Here is a 6123-nt window from a genome sequence, read left to right as displayed (position 1 = left end):
ATTAAAATGAACTTGCATTATTGACAACTCCATGGATCTACTGCAATGCCCAATTCTCAAATTCTTTTCTGTGAGAAATAAACTTTTATATCTCAATTAAATTTAAATGTTCGATATTTGTCACTTGTGATTGATTCTCACCCTTCCTGCTGCACTCTCCCCTTACGTTTGGCTGCAAATGACATCCACAACTGAATATACAGGTGAAACTGGAGTTGTAAACTCCAGTCCTTGATTACTTAGCTACTGCTTCTCTTCCAGGGTGTCACTTTCATTAGGCCCCTCAATTTCTCCTGATCATGAGTCACTCCTGACTTAACTTCCTGCCCTTTCTTATTTAGGTGCCATGGCTAATAATTTGAAGTATTCTCTTACTAATAAATGAAAATACTGGTGTCATTGCCCTTCTGTCACATCAACTTGGCAAAATTCCAAATTAATCTAATTATCCATTTCTTATACTGGCAGCTTAGTCTGCCATAACATTCCACACAAATGAGTAGATTGTTTCCTTCATACATGTGTACCTATATATCAATTCTTGGACACCAGCACTATCTGATAATCCTCCTATGCATCTCCAGCCATTTGCATTCCCTTATTTTGCAGGCAATTTCAGTAAAAAAAATTCCACTTTCTTTAAACTTCCAACTCTACTATGCCCTTATTCTCAGTTTATGACTATATTCCCTCTTTGAATAAAAATATAATTGTAAGAGGAAGAAGAAGAAGGATCTATCAGAAGGGTACTGTATGCAAATAACAAACCTATTTAACTGTGCACCTCGCCATTATTCCTTCCTCCTTGTTATATTAAAAGAAATATTCCTCTTCCTTTACAGGAAGCACCAATTCTTCTTCCCCACATCCATCCTGTATTGCCTCTCTGGTACTTGGATCCACCAATTATTCCTCTTAGCTTTTGTACAAGCTTCTCCCCATAAACCTAAAAAATTTTTAAATCTTTCCCTGGTTAAAATTAAAACAATACAATTTTCCATCAACTCTGTGTCCTCCAATATACTCTCCTAACTCATTCTCTTTTCATAATCAAACTTCTCAGAATGGTTATCTAAATAGTCTATTTATATTTCCCTGTTTCCCATTTCCTCCTATGCATACTCTATATTATGGGTAGAATTGTGTCCCCCACCACCAACCCATACCCTCAGAAGTCACATGTTGAAGTCATAATCCCCAGTATTCAGAATGTGACTTTATCTGGAATTAGGGTCCTTATGAATGTAATTGGCTAAGATGAGGTCATACTGGAGTAGGGTGAGTCCCTAATCCAGCATTACTGGTGTCCTCATAAAAAGGTTAAATCTGGACACAAACATGCACACATCATATCAAGAATGGAGTTTGGTCCCACAAGCCAAGAAATGTTCAAGATTGCTGGCAAAGCATGAAAAGTTAGAAGAGAGGCATGGAACAGATCCTTTTCCTGTACTTTGGGAGGAAGTATAGTCCTGCTGATACCTTGATCTCAGACCTGTACTTTTCACAACTGTGAGACAACAAACTTCTCTAGTTTAAGCCACTCATTTGTGGTACTTTGTTACAGCAGCCCTAACAAAATAATACATTCTATTTTTATCCCAAGAATTTTACTGAACTTTTCCCACTGAAGTCACCATTCTCTCAGTGGGTCTCAGTGGATACAACAGCAGTTATGTGAAACACATGTGTCTTCAGTATATACCCACATTTCTCTGGAGGGACAGCCTTAGCGCTCCAGTATTTGGGGGGGCCAACTGAGTATAGTCTTCAGGTAATAAGCGCTAGACATTAAGAAGACAAGCTACACACTCACAAAGAACCATCAATTCCTCTAAAATAGTTTCCTGAAATTCAGTCACAACTTTTCTTTTCAAAAGCAGTATTTGAACCCAACATACTAGTCAAACTTTATCTGCCTGTTTTATGGTTCATCTCCTATATATTTTATACAGCCTAAGAGATAGTCAAAAAGGAAAGTAAAGAAACAATCCCTTTTAAAATTGCATCCAAATAAATAAATAAATAAAGTACTTAGGAATAAATCTGACCAAGGAAGTGAAAGATTTATACTTGAAGAACTACAAAACATTGACTAAGGAAATTAAAGATGATTTAAAGAAATGGAAAGAAATCTCATGTTCTTGGATTGGAAGAATTAATATTGTTAAAATGACCATACTACCCAAAGCAATCTACAGATTTAATGTGATCTCTATCAAATTATCCAGGACATTTTTCACAGAACTAGAACAAATAATCCTAAAATGTATATGGAATGGCAAAAGATCCAGAATTGCCAAAGCAATACTGAAGAAAAAGAATGAAGCTGGAGGAATAACCTTCTCAGACTTTAGACAATACTACCGAACTACGGTAATAAAAACAGCATGGTACTGGTACAAGAATAGACATACGGATCAATGGAACAGAATAGAAATCCCAGAAATAAAACCACAGACTTCTGGTCAATTAATCTTTGACAAAGGAGGCAAGAACATGTAATGGAGTAAAGACAGTCTCTCCAGCAAATGATGTTGGGATAACTGGACAGCTAGCTGCATGTAAATCAATGAAGTTAGAATACTACCTCACACCATATACAAAAAATAAACTCAAAATGGCTTAAAGACTTAAACATAAGATAAGACACAATAAACCTCTTAGAAGAAAACTTAGGCAAAACATCATCTGACTTAAACATCTTAGCAATGTTCTCCTAGAGTAATCTACCCAGGCAAAAGAAATAAAGGCAAAAATAAATAAATGGGACCTAATTAAACTTACACGCTTTTGCACAGCAAAGGAAACCATAAGCAAAACAAAAGACAACCTACGGAATGGGAGAAAATATTTACAAAAGATGAGGCTGACAAGGGCTTAATTTCCAGAATATATAAACAGCTCATACAACTTAATAAGAAAAAAAAAAAAAACCTAATCTAAAAATGGGCAGAAGACTTAAACAAGCAATTCTCCAGTGAAGGCATACAAATGGCCAATAGGCACATGAAAAAATGCTCAGTATTGCTAATTATCAGAGAAATGCAAATCAAAACTACAATGAGGTATCACCTCATACCAGTCACAGTGGCCATTATTCAAAAGTCCACAAACCATAAATGCTGGAGAGGCTGTGGAGAAAAGGGAACCCTCCTACACTGTTGGTGGAAATGTAGTTTGGTGCAGCCGTTAGGGAGAACAATATGGAGATTCCTCAAAAGACTACAAACAGACTTACTATATGATCCAGCAATCCCACTCCTGGGCATATATCCAGAGTGAACCTTAATTCAAAAAGATATATGCACCCCAATATTCACAGCAGCACTATTTACAGTAGCCATGGAAACAGCCTAAATGTCCATCAACAGATGACTAGATAAAGAAGTTGTGGTATATTTATAAAATGGAATACTATTCAACCATAAAAAATAATAAAATAATGCCACTTGCAGCAATATGGATGGATCTGGAGATTGTTATTCTAAATGAAATAAGCCAGAAAGAGAAAGAAAAATATCATATAATATCATTTATATGTGGAATCTAAAAAAAAAAGATAAATGAATTTATTTACAAAACAGAAACAGACTCAGAGACATAGAAAACAAACTTATGGTTACCAGTTGGGGAAGTAGGTGGGAAGGGATAAATTGGGAGTTTGAGATTTGCAGATACTAACTAATATATATAAAACAGATAAACAAAAAGTTCATACTATACTGTCTATATTCAATATCTATATAACTATATTCAATATCTTGTAGTAACCTATGGTGAAAAAGAATATGAAAATGAATATATGTATGTTCATGTATGACTGAAGCATTATGCTTATATTATATATATATGCATAATTTTTCTCATCTCATCCAAATACCTAAATTAAAGGATAAGTATACTTTTAAGATATCTGCTTTGCTTATCAGTCTGAGGCAAACAAAGCGTATGGATCAAAGGTGATACTTCCTATTCACTACTGTACATTTCTTAAACTGTAACCTCCATCAAATCAAATCCACTGAAAGCTACATATCTGAACTCTTTCCACATTATTTCTTTCTCCCTGTTAGTATTTTAGAATTCCTATTGTGTGTGGTCAGTTTTCTAAAATACATCAAATGTCCCCCACCCATACTGGAAGTGCACAGAGAGCCCAAAGTTAGTTGTTCTGTTTTGTTTTCTTTTAACATGTACACTATATCACATTGGCAATAATGAGACATTAAGCCAGGGGGTGTATTCATCAGGGTTCTCCAGAGAAAGAGAAGTAACAGGGTATATAGAAAAGGAGATTTATTGCAAGGAATTGGCTTACACAAATGTAGGGGCTGGCAAGTCTGAAATATGTAGGGTGGGTGAGCAGGCTATAAATTTATGTAAGAGTTGATATTGCTGTTGTGAGTTTGAAATCCTCAGGGTAAGCCAAGCATGTTGGAAACCCAGGCAAAATTCCCTGATGCAGTCTTGAGACATGATTCTTTTCTTCCTTAGGAAATCTCAGCCTTTGCTCTGAAGGCCTTTTACTGATTGGATGAGTCCTACCCATATTACGGACAGTAACTTGCTTTACTTAGACTTGTGATTGTAAATGCTTATTACATCTAAAAGATACCTTCATAGCAACATCTAGACTGGTATTTGATCAAATAACTGGGCACAATAGCCTAGGGAAGTTGACACATGAACTATCACAGGGGGTGTTTTGTTTTTTTGGTTTAGTTTGAATTTGGGTTCAGGTTTATGATGGTAGTAGTAGTTATGATGGTAATACCATAGAATTATTATGTTTCCTCCATTAGAATTTTTCTGCAAGTTTACAGTTAGTCTACAGTAAGATAGCTGCAATTCAGAAAACAGGCCGAGATATTAATTTATTTTGTAAAATGTTATACAATCAAATTACATATAATTCTTTGATGGTATGCTATTAACATAGTCAAAATTATGTAGTTTATCATTGTGACTGACTATTGGATTTGTAATGGTTCTAATAACTGCAGTGTAATTAGAATTAATCTGTGTCAATAGTCAATTAAAATATGGAGTGATTATTTAAATATTAGCAATTTAAACTTATATATGTAGAAATTTTTAATGATCCCTTCCTCATCAACCTAGACCATAAAAATAGGCCAAATAAGGATTTCCACCATCAAAGTTAATTTTAAAAGTTGGCAGGTAGAGAACCCTAAAACTGGAGAGCATTACTCTCCTCCTCCTGCAGCTCGCTGCTTAGCCTAAAAAAAAATCTTCATGGACAGTAGGCCTCCAAGATTGAAATGAAACATGGCTTTGTAAATAGAGTATGGTCTTTGGAGTCAGAAACTGCCATTCGTTGGCTGGGCAACTTCAGATGTTTCCATCTTAAGGGGTTTCATGGTGAAGGTTATTGAGGATTAAATGACTTTGTCCTTGGAAAGTATCTACTACAGAGCCTTATAGTTCCTAGATAAATAAAAGGGAGTCTTACTGCTCTCCTTGTTCTCCACAATGGCTTATGGAATCCCATTCACTGGCTCATTCTTCCTAGCACCACAGACCTCTTAACTTTCCCTTACTATCTAACTCCATCACCTCAGCTTCATGGTTCACCCTTCATTTGTTTCAAGGTTCCTCTTTTTAAATATTTATAAAAATATATTTTATAAATATAAATTAAAGGTCCCTAAATTTAAACAAAATGTTTTTCATTTTTAATCATCAAACATTTATTTAGTGTCTAATCTATAGGAGGTTCTTTGCCTCAAGAGTTACAAAGATGAATGAAATACAATCTCTGGCCTCAAAATCTCTGGAAAGTTAGAAATTATTCCAGAGCCCAGATAGAATAAGCTCCCTTTCAGTATCTTAAATTTAATGTCCTCCAAAGTATTCTGAAATCTTCCCAGCTTCTTGATCCTCCTCTTGCCTTTCTAAGTTCTAGTTCTTTGTTATGACACAGATTCCAGAACTTTCATAGGCCATACTCCTGTAGTCTGCTTAGGTCTGATCAACCTGAGCCACACAATTCCTCTGCGACCTTCTGCACCCTTACCTACAAGGGCATTCCCCACATCCAAGTTCATACTGCTCAGAAACAGAGAGCTTGGGGTGTTCATTTTATCTTGATCTCCCTCT

Source organism: Camelus ferus, chromosome 20 (assembly GCF_009834535.1).
Source record: "Camelus ferus isolate YT-003-E chromosome 20, BCGSAC_Cfer_1.0, whole genome shotgun sequence".
NCBI classification, from domain to species: domain Eukaryota; kingdom Metazoa; phylum Chordata; class Mammalia; order Artiodactyla; family Camelidae; genus Camelus; species Camelus ferus.
The sequence above is the reverse complement of the archived record's forward strand: the minus strand, read 5'-3'. Positions refer to the sequence as shown.